General features: G+C 49.6%; 1 protein-coding gene across 1 annotated transcript in view; it reads right to left on the minus strand.

The window, feature by feature from the left end:
• znf831 (zinc finger protein 831) overlaps positions 1 to 6,666 on the minus strand; it is a 109,871-nt gene extending 103,205 nt beyond the window's left edge. The window contains exons 1-2 of the mRNA XM_045691999.1: positions 6,528 to 6,666; positions 6,158 to 6,281 (exon numbers count right to left, since the gene is read on the minus strand). The gene's annotated coding sequence lies outside the window, so the exon portion shown is untranslated. The remainder of the gene's footprint in view (positions 1 to 6,157; positions 6,282 to 6,527) is intronic.
• Positions 6,667 to 22,891: the final 16,225 nt, after the last annotated feature.

Raw genomic sequence — 22,891 nt, forward strand, 5'->3', positions numbered from 1 at the left:
CGCGTGCACTGGCCGCCCCCGTCTTTCTGTTTTTCCCTCTATTTACCGAAACTCAGATTCCCGGTCGGAATATTATCGCTTTTTTACGAGAAAAATTGCATAAAAATTGATTTTAAACAGCGGTTGACATGCTTCGAAGTACGGTCATGAAATATTTAGAAATCTTTTGTCACGAATTGCGCCATGCTCGTCACCCTTATTTACCATTCGGATAGTGTCTGGAACGCACGAACAAAACGCCGCTATTTGGATATAACGATGGATTATTTTGGACCAAACCAACATTTGTTATTGAAGTAGCAGTCCTGGGAGTGCATTCTGACGAAGACAACAAAGGTAATGAAACTTTTGTAATAGTAAATCTGACTTTGGTCAGGGCTAAACTTGGTCGGTGTCTAAATAGCTAGCCGTGATGGCTGGGCTATCTACTGAGAATATTGTAAAATGTGCTTTCACCGAAAAGCTATTTTAAAATCGGACATATCGAGTGCATAGAGGAGTTCTGTATCTATAATTCTTAAAATAATTGTTATGTTTTTTGTGAACGTTTATCGTGAGTAATTTAGTAAATTCACCGGAGGTTTGCGGGGGGTATGCTAGTTCTGAACGTCACATGCTAATGTAAAAAAGCTGGTTTTTGATATAAATATGAACTTGATTGAACAAAACATGCATGCATTGTATAACATAATGTCCTAGGGTTGTCATCTGATGAAGATCATCAAAGGTTAGTGCTGCATTTAGCTGTGGTTTTGTTTTTTGTGACATTATATGCTAGCTTGAAAAATGGGTAGTCTGATTATTTCTGGCTGGGTACTCTGCTGACATAATCTAATGTTTTGCTTTCGCTGTAAAGCCTTTTTGAAATCGGACAGTGTGGTTAGATTAACGAGAGTCTTGTCTATAAAATGCTGTAAAATAGTCATATGTTTGAAAAATGGAAGTTTTCGGATTTTAGAGGAATTTGTATTTCGCGCCACGCCCATCATTGGATATTGGAGCAGGTGTTCCGCTAGCGGAACATCTAGATGTAAGAGGTTAAGCTGGAGGCCCTGGGTCTCTGCCCCTCCCTGTGCAGCTGGGTCCTGGACTTTCTGACGGGCCGCCCCCAGGTGGTGAAGGTAGGAAACAACATCTCCACTTCGCTGACCCTCAACACTGGGGCCCCGCAAGGGTGCGTGCTCAGCCCTCTCCTGTACTCCTTGTTCACCCACGACTGCGTGGCCATGCACGCCTCCAACTCAATCATCAAGTTTGCAGACGACACAACAGTAGTAGGCTTGATTACCAACAATGACGAGACAGCCAGAGGGAGGAGGTGAGGGCACTCAGAGTGTGGTATCAGGAAAACAACCTCTCACTCAACATCAACAAAACAAAGGAGATGATCGTGGACTTCAGGAAACAGCAGAGGGAGCACACCCCTATCCACATCGAAGGGACAGCAGCGGAGAAGGTGGAAAATACCTGGGGGTACACATCACAGACAAACTGAAATGGTCCACCCACACAGACAGTGTGGTGAAGAAAGCGCAACAGCGCCTCTTCAACCTCAGGAGGCTGTCACTCAAAACCCTGACTAACTTTAACAGATGCACAATCGAGAGCATCCTGTCTGGCTGTATCACATCCTGGTACGGCAGCTGCTCCGCCCTCAACCGCAGGGCTCTCCAGAGGGTAGTGAGGTCTGCACAACGCATCACCGGGGGCAAACTACCTGCCCTCCAGGACACCTACACCACCCGATGTCACAGGAAGACCAAAAGGATCATCAAGGACAACAACCACCCGAGCCACTGCCTGTTCACCCCGCTACCATCAAAGGCGAGATCAGTACAGGTGCATCAAAGCAGGGACCGAGAGATTGAGAAACAGCTTCTATCTCAAGGCCATCAGACTGCTAAACAGCCATCACTAACTCAGAGAGGCTGCTGCCTACATTGAGACCCAATCACTGGACACTTAATAAATAGATCACTAGTCACTTTAATATTGTTTGCATATCTTACATTACTCATATCACATGTATATACTGTATTTTATGCCATCTACTGCACCTTGCCTATGCCGCTCGGCCATCGCTCATCCATATACTTATATGTACATATTCTCATTCACCCTTTAAGATTAGAGTAGGCTTGCAAACTATTACAGACCACAAAGGGAAGTGAACAAGCCTACCAGACGAGCTAAATAACTTCTATGCTCGCTTCGAGACAAGTAACACTGGAACATGCATGAGAGCATCAGCTGTTCTGGACGACTGTGTGATCACGCTCTCCGCAGCCGATGTGAGTAAGACCTTTAAACAGGTCAACATTCACAAGACCGCAGGGCCAGATGGATTACCAGTATGTGTACTCTGAGCATGCGCTGACCAACTGGCAAGTGTCTTCACTGACATTTTCAACCTCTCCCTGTCTGAGTCTGTAATACCAACATGTTTTAAGCATAGTCCCTGTGCCCAAGAACACTAAGGTAACCTGCCTAAATGACTACCGACCCGTAGCACTCACGTCTGTAGCCATGAAGTGCTTTGAAAGGCTGGTCATGGCTCACATCAACACCATTATCCCAGAAACCCTAGACCCACTCCAATTTGCATACCGCCTCAACAGATCCACAGATGATGCAATCTCTATTGCCACTCCACACTGCCCTTTCCCACCTGGACAAAAGGAACACCTATGTGAGAATGCTGTTCATTGACTACAGCTCAACATTCAACACCATAGTGCCCTCAAAGCTCATCACTAAGCTAAGGACCCTGGGACTAAACACCTCCCTCTGCAACTGGATCCTGGACTTCCTGATGGGTCACCCCCAGGTGGTAAGGGTAGGTAACAACACATCCGCCATGCTGATCCTCAACACAGGGGCCCCTCATGGGTGCATGCTCAGTCCCCTGCTGTACTCCCTGTTCACTCACGACTGCATGGCCAGGCACGACTCCAACACCATCATCAAGTTTGCCGAAGACACAACAGTGGTAGGCCTGATCACTGACAACGATGAGACAGCCTATAGCGAGGAGGTCAAAGACCTGACAGTGTGGTGCAAGGACAACAACCTTTCCCTCAACGTGATCAAGACAAAAGAGATGATTGTGGACTACAGGAAAAGGAGGACCGAGCACGTCCCCATTCTCATCGACGGGGCTGTAGTGGAGCAGGTTGAGAGCTTCAAGTTCCTTGGTGTCCACATCACCAACAAACTATGGTCCAAGCACACCAAGACAGTCGTGAAGAGGGCATGAAAAAACATATCCCCCCTCAGGAGACTGGAAAGATTTGTCATGGGTCCTCAGATCCTCAAAAGGTTTTACAGCTGCACCATAGGAGCATCCTGACCGGTTGCATCACTGCCTGGTATGGCAACTGCTCGGCCTCCGACCACAAGGCACTACAGAGGGTAGTGCGAACGGCCCAGTATATCACTGGGGCCAAGCTACCTGCCATCCAGGACCTCTATACCAGGCGGTGTCAGAGGAAGGCCCTAAAAATTGTCAAAGACTCCAGCCACCCTAGTCGTAGCCTGTTCTCTCTGCTACCGCACGGCAAGCTGTACCGTACAGCCAAGTCTAGGTTCAGGAGCCTTCTAAACAGCTTCTACCCCCAAACCATAGGACTCCTGAACAGCTAATCAAATGGTTACCCAGACTATTTGTATTCGGCGCTTGTGACAAATAACATTTTATTTGATTTGATTGTACACTCCCGATGGCGGCGGATGAATGGCACGACAACGGGCCTCAGGATCTCGTCACGGTATCTTTGTGCATTGAAATTGAGATTCATCCGAGAATAGCACACCTCTCCAGCCTGCCAGTGGCCGTCGAAGGTGAGCATTTGCCCACTGATGTCAGTTAACACTCCAAACTGCAGTCAGGTCAATATTCTGGTTAGGACAACGAGCACGCAGATGAGCTTCTCTGAGATGGTTTCTGACAGTTTGTGCAGAAATTCTTCGATTGTGCCAACCCACAGTTTCATCAGCTGTCCGAGTGGCTGGTCTCAGATGATCCCGCCGGTGAAGAAGCCGGATGTGGAGGTCCTGGGCTGGCGCGTGGTTACACGTGGTCTGCGGTTGTGAGGCCGGTTGGACGTACTGCAAAATTCTCTAAAACGAAATTGGAGGGGGCTTATGGTAGAGAAATTAACATTAAATTATTTGGCAACAGCTTTGGTGGACATTCCTGCAGTCAGCATGCCAACTGCACGCTCCCTCAACGAGCATCTGTGGCATTGTGTTGTGTGACAAAACTGCACAAGTTAGAATGTCCTTTTATTGTCCCCAGAACAAGGTGCACCTGTGTAATGATCATGCTGTTTTATCAGCTTCTTGATATGCCACAACTGTCAGGTGGATGGATTATCTTGGCAAAGTAGAAATGCTCACTAACAGGAATGTAAGCAAATTTGTGCACAAAATTTAAGCAAAATAAGCTTTTTGTGCATATGGAACATTTCTGGGATCTTTTATTTCAGCTCATGAAACATGAGACCAACACTTTACATGCTAATATTTTTTTTCGGTATAATTCTTGCCCCCCCGCCCCCCCGCCCAACTGTATAATTTGATTTTACCTTTATTTAACTAGGCAAGTCAGTTAAAAACGATTTCTTATTTACAATGACGGCCTAGGAACGGTGAGTTAACTGCCTTGTTCAGGGGCAGAATGACAATTTTTTACCTTGTCAGCTCAGGGGATTCAATCTAGCAACTTTGTAGTTACTGGCCCAACGCTCTAACCACTAGACTACCTGCCGCCAGAATGATCCTACATGTTAACTCGCTCTCACTATCTTTTTCTCGCTCCCTTTCTCTCTCTCTGTGTCCTTGTTTGTCCACAGGAACCAACTGTCTAATGATGATCCATGTCATTCCGTGTTACTTTATGACCCATCCTAGACTACTACATTACACTTGACCATTGGATGACTCATTGTTATCTTTTTAGAAGAGAGAGAGATGGAGTGAGACACAGAGAGATGGGGAGAGACACAGATAGATGGAGAGCAACACAGAGAGATGGAGAAAGACAGAGAGATGGAGAAAGACAGAGAGAGAGACGGGGAGAGACACAGAGAGAGAAAGAGAGAGACACAGGGGGATGGAGAAAGAAAGAGAGAGACACAGGGGGATGGAGAAAGACAGAGAGAGACACAGAGAGATGGAGAAAGACAGAGAGAGACACAGAGAGATGGAGAAAGACAGAGAGAGACACAGAGAGATGGAGAAAGACAGAGAGAGATGGAGAAAGACAGAGAGAGATGGAGAGAGACACAGAGACACCGAGAGATGGAGAAAGACAGAGAGAGATGAGGAGAGACAGGGAGATGGAAATAGATAGAGAGAGAGATGGGGAAAGACACAGGGGGATAGAGAGAGACACAGAAGGGACACAGAGAGATGGAGAAAGACAGAGAGAGACGGGGAGAGAGAGAGCGATGGAGAGAGAGAGAGATGGAGAAAGACAGAGATGGGGAGAGAGAGAGACAGAGAAAGACAGAGAGAGACAGGGAGACAGGGAAAGACAGAGAGAGACGGGGAGAGAGAGAGGTGGAGAGAGACACAGGGAGATGGAGAAAGACAGAGACGGGGAGAGAGAGAGACAAAGAGAGAAAGACAGAGAGAGACAGGGAGACAGAGAGAGAAAGACAGAGAGAGACAGGGAGACAGAGAGAGACGGGGAGAGAGAGAGACAGAGAAAGACAGAGAGAGACAGGGAGACAGAGAGAGACGGGGAGAGAGAGACAGAGAAAGACAGAGAGAGACAGGGAGACAGAGAGAGACGGGGAGAGAGAGAGACAAAGAGAGAAAGACAGAGAGAGACAGGGAGACAGGGAAAGACAGAGAGAGACGGGGAGAGAGAGAGGTGGAGAGAGACACAGGGGGATGGAGAAAGACAGAGACGGGGAGAGAGAGAGACAAAGAGAGAAAGACAGAGAGAGACAGGGAGACAGAAAGAGAAAGACAGAGAGAGACAGGGAGACAGAGAGAGACGGGGAGAGAGAGAGACAGAGAAAGACAGAGAGAGACAGGGAGACAGAGAGAGACGGGGAGAGAGAGAGACAGAGAAAGACAGAGAGAGACAGGGAGACAGAGAGATGGGGAAAGACAGAGAGAGACAGAGAGAGACAGACAAGACAGTTACTTTTCATATTATTCTCCCTGGGTGGTTGAAGCCTCTTGTTAGATTCTGGTCTCCACGACAACGGCCTGCTGCTCCGAGGAACCATGGTTAGTGTTGGCATGGTAACCAACAATCTCAGTCCGCTCTGGAGTTTGGGCAGAAGATGGAATCATGAACAAATGGATTACAAGCGAACTTCCTATATTACACAGCCTTTATTTGCATTTTTTTCAAACATTATACCGTATTTTCTTTACAACCACTGCGATTATAATGTAGTACTATAATTAGGGAACAACACTTTCTTGTAAAGTGGCACATCAAATTATACGAACAAATATTCAACCTATTTTGACACACTTCATATATTAAATAGTATTTATTTTCTTACTTTTCCAAAGATTATCCTGTATCTCTTACAAGCAGAGCCGTTAGGTGGAAACGCTTCCTTGCAGTGGCTACAGTGATAGGTAAATCACGTGAAACTGCCTAGCTGCCTAGTTGTGCTGTGTATTAGAGGGTGCTCTGTGCAATGGCAGTTGGCAGAGATTCTGCAAGCTGTAAATCATGTGGGAAGCCACATGCAGGAAGTGAGAGCTCAGATGTGTGGGTGGGTGCTGCAAGCTGCACATGGTGCAACAACAAGCTGTCAGAAAGATCAAACTTTAAAAACAACATTTAAAAGGCTCTTTAATAAATCCTGTTTGAATTAACTCTTAAAAAAAAAAAAATATCAAAATAATATTTGAATCCGGTGTGAATTCAAGTCACAACTATCATATTAAAATTGACATCAAAATCTTTACCACACACCTTCTGCTTGATGACATTGTGGACATTGAGCAGTTTGGTTTTCGCCAGAAAATAATCAGATTAAAGTTTATTAGTCACAAGCTCCGAATACAACAGGTGTAGTAGACCTCACAGTGAAATGCTGAATACAACAGGTGTAGTAGACCTCACAGTGAAATGCTGAATACAACAGGTGTAGTAGACCTCACAGTGAAATGCTGAATACAACAGGTGTAGTAGACCTCACAGTGAAATGCTGAATACAACAGGTGTAGTAGACCTCACAGTGAAATGCTAACTTACAAGACCTTAACCAACAATGCAGTTCAATAAATAGAGTTAAGAAAATACTTACTAAATAAACAAAAAATGTAAATAAAAAGTAGCACACTAAAATAACAATAACAAGGCTGTATACAGGGGGTACCGGTACAGAGTCAATGTGGAGGCTATATACAGGGGGTACCGGTACAGAGTCAATGTGGAGGCTATATACAGGGGCTACCGGTACAGAGTCAATGTGGAGGCTATATACAGGGGGTACCGGTACAGAGTCAATGTGGAGGCTATATACAGGGGGTACCGGTACAGAGTCAATGTGGAGGCTATATACAGGGGGTACCGGTACAGAGTCAATGTGGAGGCTATATACAGGGGGTACCGGTACAGAGTCAATGTGGAGGCTATATACAGGGGGCTACCGGTACAGAGTCAATGTGGAGGCTATATACAGGGGGGTACCGGTACAGAGTCAATGTGGAGGCTATATACAGGGGGTACCGGTACAGAGTAAATGTGGAGGCTATATACAGGGGGTACCGGTACAGAGTCAATGTGGAGGCTATATACAGGGGTACCGGTACAGAGTCAATGTGGAGGCTATATACAGGGGGTACCGGTACAGAGTCAATGTGGAGGCTATATACAGGGGGTACCGGTACAGAGTCAATGTGGAGGCTATATACAGGGTGTTACGGTACAGAGTCAATGTGGAGGCTATATACAGGGGGTACCGGTACAGAGTCAATGTGGAGGCTTTATACAGGGGGTACCGGTACAGAGTCAATGTGGAGGCTATATACAGGGGGTACCGGTACAGAGTCAATGTGGAGGCTATATACAGGGGGTACCGGTACAGAGTCAATGTGGAGGCTATATACAGGGGGTACCGGTACAGAGTCAATGTGGAGGCTATATACAGGGGGTACCGGTACAGAGTCAATGTGGAGGCTATATACAGGGGGTACCGGTACAGAGTCAATGTGGAGGCTATATACAGGGGGTACCGGTACAGAGTCAATGTGGAGGCTATATACAGGGGGTACCGGTACAGAGTCAATGTGGAGGCTATATACAGGGGGTACCGGTACAGAGTCAATGTGGAGGCTATATACAGGGGGTACCGGTACAGAGTCAATGTGGAGGCTATATACAGGGGGTACCGGTACAGAGTCAATGTGGAGGCTATATACAGGGGGTACCGGTACAGAGTCAATGTGGAGGCTATATACAGGGTATTACGGTACAGAGTCAATGTGGAGGCTATATACAGGGGGTACCGGTACAGAGTCAATGTGGAGGCTATATACAGGGGGTACCGGTACAGAGTCAATGTGGAGGCTATATACAGGGGGTACCGGTACAGAGTCAATGTGGAGGCTATATACAGGGGGTACCGGTACAGAGTCAATGTGGAGGCTATATACAGGGGGTACCGGTACAGAGTCAATGTGGAGGCTATATACAGGGGGTACCGGTACAGAGTCAATGTGGAGGCTATATACAGGGGTATTACGGTACAGAGTCAATGTGGAGGCTATATACAGGGGGTACTGGTACAGAGTCAATGTGGAGGCTATATACAGGGGGTACCAGTACAGAGTCAATGTGGAGGCTATATACAGGGGGTACCGGTACAGAGTCAATGTGGAGGCTATATACAGGGGGTACCGGTACAGAGTCAATGTGGAGGCTATATACAGGGTATTACGGTACAGAGTCAATGTGGAGGCTATATACAGGGGGTACCGGTACAGAGTCAATGTGGAGGCTATATACAGGGGGTACCGGTACAGAGTCAATGTGGAGGCTATATACAGGGTATTACGGTACAGAGTCAATGTGGAGGCTATATACAGGGGGTACCGGTACAGAGTCAATGTGGAGGCTATATACAGGGTATTACGGTACAGAGTCAATGTGGAGGCTATATACAGGGTATTACGGTACAGAGTCAATGTGGAGGCTATATACAGGGGGTACCAGTACAGAGTCAATGTGGAGGCTATATACAGGGGGTACCAGTACAGAGTCAATGTGGAGGCTATATACAGGGGGTACCGGTACTGAGTCAATGTGGAGGCTATATACAGGGGGTACCGGTACAGAGTCAATGTGGAGGCTATATACAGGGGGTACCAGGACTGAGTCAATGTGGAGGCTATATACAGGGTATTACGGTACAGAGTCAATGTGGAGGCTATATACAGGGGGTACCGGTACAGAGTCAATGTGGAGGCTATATACAGGGTATTACGGTACAGAGTCAATGTGGAGGCTATATACAGGGGGTACCGGTACAGAGTCAATGTGGAGGCTGTATACAGGGGGTACCGGTACAGAGTCAATGTGGAGGCTATATACAGGGGGTACCGGTACAGAGTCAATGTGGAGGCTATATACAGGGGGTACCGGTACAGAGTCAATGTGGAGGCTATATACAGGGGGTACCGGTACAGAGGCAATGTGGAGGCTGTATACAGGGGGTACCAGGACTGAGTCAACGTGAGAGGATACAGGTTAGTCGTGGTAATTCGTACATGTAGGTAGGGGTGAAGTGACTATGCATAGATAATAAACAGCGAGTAGCAGCAGGGTACAAAACAAATGGGGGGGGCAATGTAAATAGTCCGGGTGGCCATTTGATTAATTGTTCAGCAGTCTGATGGCTTGTGGCTAGAGGCTGTTAAGGAGCCTTTTGGACCTAGACTCCGGTACCGCCTGCCGTGCGGTAGCAGAGAGAACAGTCTATGACTAGGGTGACTGGAGTCTTTGACCTACTTTTGGGCCTTCCTCTGACACCGCCTGGTATAGAGGTCCTGGATGGCAGGAAGCTTGGCCCCGGTGGTGTATTGGGCTGTACGCACTACCCTCTGTAGTGCCTTACGGTCGAATGCCTAGCTGTTGCCATACCAAGCGATGATGCAACCGGTCAGGATGCTCTCGATGGTGCAGCTGTATACATTTTTTGAGGATATGGGGACCCATGTCGTCCAAAAGGTTTTACTTTTGACTCATCCGTCCATAGAACATTCTTCCCAGAGTCTTGATGATCATCCAGGTGCTTTTTAGCAAACTGGAGTCAACTTTCTGGTTGAGATGGGTCCCATTATGTCTAGTGAAAAACATACACTGCATTCTACGGTAAGAACCTCATACCAACGGTCCAGCATGGTGGTGGTAGTGTGATGGGGATGCTTTGCTGCCTCAGGACCTGGACGACTTGCCTTAATAGAAGAAACCATGAATTCTGCTCTGTATCAGAGAATTATTCAGGAGAATGTCAGGCCATCCGTCAGGAAGTCCAGGATCCAGTTGCAGAGGGAGGTGTTTAGTCCCAGGATCCTTAGCTTAGTGATGAGCTTTGAGGGCACTATGGTGTTGGTGTAGGGACTCTTTTGGAAGAAGCTAGCTAGCTAACGAAGAACAACAAAGAATATCTAGTTAACAGAAGAAAAGAAAGAGAAAATCAGGACAGAAGAAAAAGGATATCTAAGTGAAACAGTTCTCTAAAGACACAAGAGACAATAATACAAGAAACAACACTTCTGTAGCTTGTCAACTATGTGTCTGTCTATCCCTGTTCTCTCCTCTCTGCACAGGCCATACAAACGCTTCACACCGCGTGGCCGCTGCCACTCCAACCTGGTGGTCCCAACGCGCACGACCCACGTGGAGTTCCAGGTCTCCGGCAGCCTCTGGAACTGCCGGTCTGCAGCCAACAAGGCTGAGTTCATCTCAGCCTATGCTACCCTCCAGTCCCTAGACTTCCTGGCGCTGACGGAAGCATGGATTACCACAGATAACACTGCTACTCCTACTGCTCTCTCTTCGTCTGCCCACGTGTTCTCGCATACCCCTAGAGCATCGAGCCAGCGGGGTGGTGGCACTGGAATCCTCATCTCTCCCAAGTGGACATTCTCTCTTTCTCCCCTGACCCATCTGTCTATCTCCTCATTTGAATTCCATGCTGTCACAGTTACCAGCCCTTTCAAGCTTAACATCCTTATCATTTATCGCCCTCCAGGTTCCCTTGGAGAGTTCATCAATGAGCTTGACGCCTTGATAAGTTCCTTTCCTGAGGATGGCTCACCTCTCACAGTTCTGGGTGACTTTAACCTCCCCACGTCTACCTTTGACTCATTCCTCTCTGCCTCCTTCTTTCCACTCCTCTCCTCTTTTGACCTCACCCTCTCACCTTCCCCCCCTACTCACAAGGCAGGCAATACGCTTGACCTCATCTTTACTAGATGCTGTTCTTCCACTAATCTCATTGCAACTCCCCTCCAAATCTCCGACCACTACCTTGTATCCTTTTCCCTCTTGCTCTCATCTAACACTTCTCACTCTGCCCTTACTCGGATGGTATTGCGCCGTCCCAACCTTCGCTCTCTCTCTCCCGCTACTCTCTCCTCTTCCATCCTATCATCTCTTCCCTCTGCTCAAACCTTCTCCAACCAATCTCCTGATTCTGCTTCCTCAACCCTCCTCTCCTCCCTTTCTGCATCCTTTGATTTTCTCTGTCCCCTATCCTCCAGGCCGGCTCGGTCCTCCCCTCCTGCTCCGTGGCTCGACGACTCACTACGACCTCACAGAACAGGGCTCCGGGCAGCTGAGCGGAAATGGAGGAAAACTCGCCTCCCTGCGGACCTGGCATCCTTTCACTCACTCCTCTCTACATTCTCCTCTTCTGTCTCTGCTGCTAAAGCCACTTTCTACCACTCTAAATTCCAAGCATCTGCCTCTAACCCTAGGAAGCTCTTTGCTACCTTCTCCTCCCTCCTGAATCCTCCTCCCCCTCCCCCCCCCCTCCTCCCTCTCTGCGGATGACTTCGTCAACCATTTTGAAAAGAAGGTTGACGATATCCGATCCTCGTTTGCTAAGTCAAACGACACCGCTGGTCCTGCTCACACTGCCCTACCCTGTGCTTTGACCTCTTTCTCCCCTCTCTCTCCAGATGAAATCTCGCATCTTGTGACGGCCGGCCGCCCAACAACCTGCCCACTTGACCCTATCCCCTCCTCTCTTCTCCAGGCCATTTCCGGAGACCTTCTCCCCTTCCTCACCTCGCTCATCAACTCATCCTTGACCGCTGGCTACGTCCCTTCCGTCTTCAAGAGAGCGAGAGTTGCACCCCTTCTGAAAAAACCTACACTCGATCCCTCCGATGTCAACAACTACAGACCAGTATCCCTTCTTTCTTTTGTCTCCAAAACTCTTGAACGTGCCATCCTTGGCCAGCTCTCCTGCTATCTCTCTCAGAATGACCTTCTTGATCCTAATCAGTCAGGTTTCAAGACTGGGCATTCAACTGAGACTGCTCTTCTCTGTGTCACGGAGGCTCTCCGCACTGCTAAAGCTAACTCTCTCTCCTCTGCTCTCATACTTCTAGACCTATCTGCTGCCTTTGATACTGTGAACCATCAGATCCTCCTCTCCACCCTCTCCGAGTTGGGCATCTCCAGCGCGGCCCACGCTTGGATTGCGTCCTACCTGACAGGTCGCTCCTACCAGGTGGCGTGGCGAGAATCTGTCTCCGCACCATGCGCTCTCACCACTGGTGTCCCCCAGGGCTCTGTTCTAGGCCCTCTCCTATTCTCGCTATACACCAAGTCACTTGGCTCTGTCATATCCTCACATGGTCTCTCCTATCATTGCTATGCAGACGACACACAATTAATCTTCTCCTTTCCCCCTTCTGATAACCAGGCGGCGAATCGCATCTCTGCATGTCTGTCAGACATATCAGTGTGGATGACGGATCACCACCTCAAGCTGAACCTCGGCAAGACGGAGCTGCTCTTCCTCCCGGGGAAGGACTGCCCGTTCCATGATCTCGCCATCACGGTTGACAACTCCCTTGTGTCCTCCTCCCAGAGTGCTAAGAGCCTTGGCGTGACCCTGGACAACACCCTGTCGTTCTCCACCAACATCAAAGCGGTGACCCGATCCTGTAGGTTCATGCTCTACAACATTCGCAGAGTACGACCCTGCCTCACACAGGAAGCGGCGCAGGTCCTAATCCAGGCACTTGTCATCTCCCGTCTGGATTATTTCAACTCGCTGTTGGCTGGGCTCCCTGCCTGTGCCATTAAACCCCTACAACTCATCCAGAACGCCGCAGCCCGTCTGGTGTTCAACCTTCCCAAGTTCTCTCACGTCACCCCGCTCCTCCGCTCTCTCCACTGGCTTCCAGTTGAAGCTCGCATCCGCTACAAGACCATGGTGATTGCCTACGGAGCTGTGAAGGGAACGGCACCTCCATACCTTCAGGCTCTGATCAGGCCCTACACCCAAACAAGGGCACTGCGTTCATCCACCACTGGCCTGCTGGCCCCCCTACCTCTGAGGAAGCACAGTTCCCGCTCAGCCCAGTCAAAACTGTTCGCTGCTCTGGCACCCCAATGGTGGAACAAGCTCCCTCACGACGCCAGGACAGCGGAGTCAATCACCACCTTCCGGAGACAACTGAAACCCCACCTCTTTAAGGAATACCTAGGATAGGATAAAGTAATCCTTCTAACCCCCCCCTTAAAATATTTAGATGCACTATTGTAAAGTGGTTGTTCCACTGGATATCATAAGGTGAATGCATCATTTTGTAAGTCGCTCTGGATAAGAGTGTCTGCTAAATGACTTAAATGTAAATGTAAATGTGTTGAACGCTGAGCTGTAGTCAATGAATAGCATTCTCACATAGGTGTTCCTTTTGTCCAGGTGGGAAAGGGCAGTGTGGAGTGCAATAGAGATTGCATTATCTGTGGATCTGTTGGTGCGGTATGCAAATTGGAGTGGGTCCAGGGTTTCTGGGATAATGGTGTTGATGTGAGCCATGACCAGCCTTTCAAAGCACTTCCTGGCTACAGACGTGAGTGCTACGGGTCTGTAGTCATTTAGGCAGGTTACCTTAGTATTCTTGGGCACAGGGACTATGATGGTCTACTTAAAACATGTTGGTATTACAGACTCGGACAGGGAGAGGTTGAAAATGTCAGTGAAGACACTTGCCAGTTGGTCAGCGCATGCTCTGAGTACACGTCCTGGTAATCCGTCTGGCCCTGCGGCCTTGTGAATGTTGACATGTTTAAAGGTATTGCTCACATCGGCTGCGGAGAGCGTGATCACACAGTCGTCCGGTACAGCTGATGCTCTCATGCATGTCTCAGTGTTGATTGCCTCTAACCTGCCGTCCCTACACTCTAACCACTAGGCTACCTGCCACCCCTACACTCTAACCACTAGGCTACCTGCCCCCCCTACACTCTAACCACTAGGCTACCTGCCATCCCTACACTCTAACCACTAGGCTACCTGCCACCTCTACACTCTAACCACTAGGCTACCTGCCACCCCAACGCTCTAACCACTAGGCTACCTGCCGCCCCTCCACTCTAACCACTAGGCTACCTGCCCCCCCTACACTCTAACCACTAGGCTACCTGCCACCTCTACACTCTAACCACTAGGCTACCTGCCACCTCTACACTCTAACCACTAGGCTACCTGCCACCTCTACACTCTAACCACTACGCTACCTGCCACCTCTACACTCTAACCACTAGGCTACCTGCCGCCCCTCCACTCTAACCACTAGGCTACCTGCCACCTCTACACTCTAACCACTAGGCTACCTGCCGTCCCTACACTCTAACCACTAGGATACCTGCCGCCCCTACACTCTAACCACTAGGCTACCTGCCGTCCCTACACTCTAACCACTAGGCTACCTGCCTCCCCTTCACTCTAACCACTAGGCTACCTGCCGCACCTCCACTCTAACCACTAGGCTACCTGCCGCCCCTACACTCTAACCACTAGGCTACCTGCCGCCTCTACACTCTAACCACTAGGTTACCTGCCGTCCCTACACTCTAACCACTAGGCTACCTGCCTCCCCTACACTCTAACCACTAGGCTACCTGCCGCCCCTCTACTCTAACCACTAGGCTACCTGCCTCCCCTCCACTCTAACCACTAGGCTACCTGCCTCCCACTCTAACCACTAGGCTACCTGCCGCCTCTACACTCTAACCACTAGGCTACCTTCCTCCCACTCTAACCACTAGGCTACCTGCCGTCCCCCCTCTAACCACTAGGCTACCTGCCTCCCCTCCACTCTAACCACTAGGCTACCTGCCTCCTCTACACTCTAACCACTAGGCTACCTGCCTGCCCTACACTCTAACCACTAGGCTACCTGCCGCCCCCTACACTCTAACCACTAGGCTACCTGCCGCCCCTACACTCTAACCACTAGGCTACCTGCCCCCCCTCCACTCTAACCACTAGGCTACCTGCCGTCCCTCCACTCTAACCACTAGGCTACCTGCCGCCCCTCCACTCTAACCACTAGGCTACGCTGCCGCCCCTCCACTCTAACCACTAGGCTACCTGCCGCCCCTCCACTCTAACCACTAGGCTACCTGCCGCCCCTACACTGTAACCACTAGGCTACCTGCCGCCCCTACACTCTAACCACTAGGCTACGCTGCCGCCCCTCCACTCTAACCACTAGGCTACCTGCCGCCCCTCCACTCTAACCACTAGGCTACCTGCCGTCCCTCCACTCTAACCACTAGGCTACCTGCCGTCCCTCCACTCTAACCACTAGGCTACGCTGCCGCCCCTCCACTCTAACCACTAGGCTACCTGCCGCCCCTCCACTCTAACCACTAGGCTACCTGCCGTCCCTCCACTCTAACCACTAGGCTACCTGCCGCCTCTACACTCTAACCACTAGGCTACCTGCCGCCTCTACACTCTAACCACTAGGCTACCTGCCGCCCCTACACTCTAACCACTAGGCTACGCTGCCGCCCCTCCACTCTAACCACTAGGCTACCTGCCGCCCCTCCACTCTAACCACTAGGCTACCTGCCGTCCCTCCACTCTAACCACTAGGCTACCTGCCGTCCCTCCACTCTAACCACTAGGCTACGCTGCCGCCCCTCCACTCTAACCACTAGGCTACCTGCCGCCCCTCCACTCTAACCACTAGGCTACCTGCCGTCCCTCCACTCTAACCACTAGGCTACCTGCCACCTCTACACTCTAACCACTAGGCTACCTGCCTCCTCTACACTCTAACCACTAGGCTACCTGCCGCCCCTACACTCTAACCACTAGGCTACCTGCCGTCCCTACACTCTAACCACTAGGCTACCTGCCTCCCCTACACTCTAACCACTAGGCTACCTGCCCCCCTCCACTCTAACCACTAGGCTACCTGCCGTCCCTCCACTTTAACCACTAGGCTACCTGCCGCCCCTACACTCTAACCACTAGGCTACCTGCCGCCCCTACACTCTAACCACTAGGCTACGCTGCCGCCCCTCCACTCTAACCACTAGGCTACCTGCCGCCCCTCCACTCTAACCACTAGGCTACCTGCCGTCCCTCCACTCTAACCACTAGGCTACCTGCCGTCCCTCCACTCTAACCACTAGGCTACCTGCCGCCCCTCCACTCTAACCACTAGGCTACCTGCCGTCCCTCCACTCTAACCACTAGGCTACGCTGCCGCCCCTCCACTCTAACCACTAGGCTACCTGCCTCCTCTACACTCTAACCACTAGGCTACCTGCCTCCTCTACACTCTAACCACTAGGCTACCTGCCGCCCTACACTCTAACCACTAGGCTACCTGCCGCCTCTACACTCTAACCACTAGGCTACCTGCCGTCCCTACACTCTAACCACTAGGCTACGCTCCGGGCAGCCGAGCGGAAATGGAGGAAAACTCGCCTCCCTGCGGACCTGGCATCCTTTCACTCCCTCCTCTCTACATTTTCCTCTTCTGTCTCTGCTGCTAAAGCCACTTTCTAGCACTCTAAACTCCAAGCATCTGCCTCTAACCCTAGGAAGCTCTTTGCTACCTTCTCCTCCCTCCTGAATCCTCCTCCCCCTCCCCCCCCTCCTCCCTCTCTGCGGATGACTTCGTCAACCATTTTGAAAAGAAGGTTGACGACATCCGATCCTCGTTTGCTAAGTCAAACGACACTGCTGGTCCTGCTCACACTGCCCTACCCTGTGCTTTGACCTCTTTCTCCCCTCTCTCTCCAGATGAAATCTCGCGTCTTGTGACGGCCGGCCGCCCAACAACCTGCCCACTTGACCCTATCCCCTCCTCTCTTCTCCAGACCATTTCCAGAGACCTTCTCCCCTACCTCACCTCGCTCATCAACTCATCCTTGACCGCTGGCTACGTCCCTTCCGTCTTCAAGAGAGCGAGAGTTGCACCCCTTCTGAAAAAACCTACACTCGATCCCTCCGATGTCAACAACTACAGACCAGTATCCCTTCTTTCCTTTCTCTCCAAAACTCTTGAACGCGCCGTCCTTGGCCAGCTCTCTTGCTATCTCTCTCAGAATGACCTTCTTGATCCTAATCAGTCAGGTTTCAAGACTGGGCATTCAACTGAGACTGCTCTTCTCTGTGTCACAGAGGCTCTCCGCACTGCTAAAGCTAACTCTCTCTCCTCTGCTCTCATCCTTCTAGACCTATCTGCTGCCTTTGATACCGTGAACCATCAGATCCTCCTCTCCACCCTCTCCGAGCTGGGCATCTCCGGCGCCGCCCACGCGTGGATTGCGTCCTACCTGACAGGTCGCTCCTACCAGGTGGCGTGGCGAGAATCTGTCTCCGCACCACGTGCTCTCACCACTGGTGTCCCCCAGGGCTCTGTTCTTGGCCCACTCCTATTCTCGCTATACACCAAGTCACTTGGCTCTGTCATATCCTCACATGGTCTCTCATATCATTGCTATGCAGATGACACACAATTAATCTTCTCCTTTCCCCCTTCTGACAACCAGGTGGCGAATCGCATCTCTGCATGTCTGGCAGACATATCAGTGTGGATGATGGATCACCACCTCAAGCTGAACCTCGGCAAGACGGAGCTGCTCTTCCTCCCGGGGAAGGACTGCCCGTTCCATGATCTCGCCATCACGGTTGACAACTCCCTTGTGTCCTCCTCCCAGAGTGCTAAGAGCCTTGGCGTGACCCTGGACAACACCCTGTCGTTCTCCACCAACATCAAGGCGGTGACCCGATCCTGTAGGTTCATGCTCTACAACATTCGCAGAGTACGACCCTGCCTCACACAGGAAGCGGCGCAGGTCCTAATCCAGGCACTTGTCATCTCCCGTCTGGATTATTGCAACTCGCTGTTGGCTGGGCTCCCTGCCTGTGCCATTAAACCCCTACAACTCATCCAGAACGCCGCAGCCCGTCTGGTGTTCAACCTTCCCAAGTTCTCTCACGTCACCCCGCTCCTCCGCTCTCTCCACTGGCTTCCAGTCGAAGCTCGCATCCGCTACAAGACCATGGTGCTTGCCTACGGAGCTGTGAGGGGAACGGCACCTCCGTACCTTCAGGCTCTGATCAGGCCCTACACCCAAACAAGGGCACTCCGTTCATCCACCTCTGGCCTGCTCGCCTCCCTACCTCTGAGGAAGCACAGTTCCCGCGCAGCCCAGTCAAAACTGTTCGCTGCTCTGGCACCCCAATGGTGGAACAAGCTCCCTCACGACGCCAGGACAGCGGAGTCAATCACCACCTTCCGGAGACACCTGAAACCCCACCTCTTCAAGGAATACCTGGGATAGGACAAAGTAATCCTTCTAACCCCCCCCTTAAAAGATTTAGATGCACTATTGTAAAGTGGTTGTTCCACTGGATATTATAAGGTGAATGCACCAATTTGTAAGTCGCTCTGGATAAGAGCGTCTGCTAAATGACTTAAATGTAAATGTAAATGTACGCTGCCGCCCCTCCACTCTAACAGTATCCTTCACAGCCCAGTAGAATGAACATCTGCTGTGATACTCCGGCGCCCTCATATGGATTCTATACGCTATAGATCACTAGTCTATAATGTAGTAATCAGACTACACACGTAAAAAATATAGGTGGGTCCCCTGCGGGACGGTTCAGCTAACGTAGGCTAATGCGATTAGCATAGGGCTGTAAATAACAAGACCATTTCCCAGGACATAGACATATCTGATATTGGCAGAAAGCTTAAATTCTTGTTAATCTAACTGCACTGTCCAATTTACAGTAGCGATTACAGTGAAATAATACCATGCTATTGTTTGAGGAGGGTGCACAGTTTTGAACATGAAAAGTTATTAATAAACAAATTAGGCACATTTGGGCAGTCTTGATACAACATTTTTAACAGAAATACAATGGCTCATTGGAGCAGTCTAAAACTTTGCACATACGCTGCTGCCATCTAGTGGCCAAAATCTAAAATGCACCTGGGCTGGAATAATACATTATGGCCTTTCTCTTGCATTTCAAAGATGATAGTACAATAAAAAGGGTTGTTTTTTACTTTGTATTATCTTTTACCAGATCTAATGTGTTATATTCTCCTGCATTCCTTTCACATTTCCATAAAAATCAAAGTGTTTCCTTTCAAATGGTACCAAGAATATGCATATCCTTGCTTCAGGTCCTGAGCTACAGGCAGTTAGATTTGGGTATGTCATTTTGGGGGGACATTTTTAAAAGGGGCCAATCCTTAAACACTGTACACTGTAATAACACCTGTAACCCTGTTCATGTACCTATTAAAACCTAAACACCTGTAACCCTGTTCATGTACCTATTAACACTGTAATATCACCTGTAACCCTGTTCATGTACCTATTAACACTGTAATAACACCTGTAACCCTGTTCATGTGACTATTAACACTGTAATATCACCTGTAACCCTGTTCATGTACCTATTAACACTGTAATAACACCTGTAACCCTGTTCATGTACCTATTAACACTGTAATATCACCTGTAACCCTGTTCATGTACCTATTAACACTGTAATAACACCTGTAACCCTGTAACTATTAACACTGTAATATCACCTGTAACCCTGTACATGTACCTATTAACACTGTAATAACACCTGTAACCCTGTACCTATTAACACTGTAATATCACCTGTAACCCTGTTCATGTACCTATTAACACTGTAATATCACCTGTAACCCTGTTCATGTACCTATTAACACTGTAATAACACCTGTAACCCTGTACCTATTAACACTGTAATAACACCTGTAACCCTGTACCTATTAACACTGTAATATCACCTGTAACCCTGTACATGTGACTATTAAACATTCTGAATCTGTTCATCCTCTCTCAGTTGGCTCTCAGCAGTCTCTAGGTCTGTATTCTCCTCCACACTGATGTGGAAGGCGCTGATGGTGGGGATGTTACCCTGAACCTCCCTCTCCTTCCTGGAGCCTCTCCTCCCTCCAGACCGAGTCTCTGGAGCCTGCCACTCACATCCAGCTCAGAGGAGGTCCCGGTTGGTAGGAGAGTCTCAGGGTCCACTACCTCTTTCTGGTCTTGGGCCTTGTCCCGTCCTCCTCCTCGTCCCTGTCATAAGCCCGTCACCCCATTAACCAGGGCGTGGCCTGACGGCTGGACCAAAAGGGTTGTTGGTTCTGACCTCTGATTCCAGACACTGAGAACGCAGAACCGTCCATCTCGCAGGCTGTCCATCTCGCAGGCTGTCCGCTGAACTGAGGCTCAGGGCAGGCGAACACATTCAGGGTGCGGGGGGTAGGGAGTCGCCGCTAGGGAGCAGTACACGTGCACCAGATCACAGAGGAGATGTTGCCATGCAATCATTTAAAGGTTGTCCGGTCCGTCCCCAATTCTGTACGTCAAGTAAGACGTCGGATGAGCCTTTGGCCTTTGCCCCGTCACACAGTCCGATGAGAGCGGCTCGTCAACTGCAGCCATAGTTTTCTACTCTTGTTCTGTTCGAAGTTGACTTCGTGAGCAGCGCTTTTAACTGACCGAGTCAACACGGCGGATTCGGGCATGTTCCGTCAGAGACTCAGGGGACTCGGGCATCGACTCTTTCCGAGTCCAGCAGAATCCTCTTGGTTCCGGCTAATGGTAAAATACTAAACTCCGATACATCCTGACGAAATATACCATATGAGTGGCCTGATGTCATTTCCTGGACCTTGTAAACTGTCGAGAGTAAACCTATAACTGACCCAAATGGTTGTATATATCTGGACTTTATTTTGGCATGAAACACAAAAGGACGTTTGAGCGGTTATTCAAATTAGCCTGCATCACTGCAGTTTAGACAATAATAGCAAACAATACATTCCTCATTGCACTGTGTTGTTGTAGCATAGACGTAGAATAATAAAATTTTCTAAAAACGTACGCCTATCTTCCATTTGATAATCTGCAACCAGAGTGGCGCAGCGGTATAAGGCACTGCATCTCAGCGCAAGAGGCGTCACTACAGACCCTGGTTTGATTCCAGGCTGTATCACAACTGGCTGTGAATGGGAGTCCCATAGGGCGGCGCACAAAAGGGCCCAGCGTCGTCCGGGTTAGAGTTTGGCCAGGTAGGCCGTCGTAGTAAATAAGAATTGATTCTTAACTGACTTATCTAGTTAAATAAAAACCTAGGCTGAGTGATGCAGCCTACAACCATGCATGTTGAACTATTGCAATAGCCTATTAAACTGTTACAAATTTAGTCTCTAGCCTATTAAACTGTTACAAATTTAGTCTCTAGCCTATTAAACTGTTACAAATTTAGTCTACAGCCTATTAAACTGTTACAAATTTAGTCTATAGCCTATTAAAATAGCAAAATAACTAATGACCACGACAGTCAATTAAAAAAAGAAATCAGGGTGCTCGAAACGTCATGATTGTGGGTTCGATTCCCGGGGGTTCGATTCCCGGGGGTTCGATTCCCGGGGCCACGAACATGAAACGATCCTGTCGCTTTGGATAAAAAAGTAAAACTTAATGTCACATTTATTATTTTCACCTCATATGTGAGACATCCAACATTTTCCTGCATGGAACTTTTGACAGTAGATATGCGCTGCCTTCGCATTCTGAGAAGACAGAAGAAAATAAAACCACTATCTACAGTGGTCCAGATGAGAAAAGGGTGACGTGCCCCCTCAAGCCAATGTCTCCACACTGTCAAAGCCTTGACCACGGCTAACAACTCCCTGTCCCCCACATCATAGTTGCGCTCCGCCGGGCTCAGCTTCTTAGAAAAGAAAGCGCAGGGGCGGAGCTTCGGAGGAGCGCCCGAACGCTGCGAAAGCACAGCTCCCACCCCAGCCTCGGACGCGTCCACCTCCACTATGAATGGCAAAGAGGGATCCGGATGCGCCAGCACCGGAGCGTTGGTAAACAGAACCTTCAGACGACGGAAGGCTCTGTCCGCCTCTGCCGACCACCGCAATTGCACCGGACCCCCTTCATCAGTGAGGTAATGGGAGCTGCCACCTGGCCAAAACCCCGGATAAACCTCCGGTAATAATTGGCGAACCCCAAGAACCGCTGCACCTCCTTCACAGTGGTAGGGGTCGGCCAATTACGCACAGCCGTAACGCGGTCATCTTCCATCACCACCCCTGTGGTGGAAATGCGATATCCCAGAAAAGAAACGGCTTGTTGGAAGAACTCACATTTCTCAGCCTTGACGTATAGGTCATGCTCCAGCAGCCGCCCAAGCACTTTACGCACCAGAGCCACATGCGCGGCGCGAGTGGCGGAGTAGATCAAGATGTCATTAATGTACACCACCACCCCCTGCCCGAGCATGTCCCTGAGAACCTCGTCCACAAAGGATTGGAAGACAGCGGGAGCATTCTTTAACCCATATGG

Source organism: Salmo salar, chromosome ssa12, assembly GCF_905237065.1.
Source record: "Salmo salar chromosome ssa12, Ssal_v3.1, whole genome shotgun sequence".
Classification (NCBI taxonomy): domain Eukaryota; kingdom Metazoa; phylum Chordata; class Actinopteri; order Salmoniformes; family Salmonidae; genus Salmo; species Salmo salar.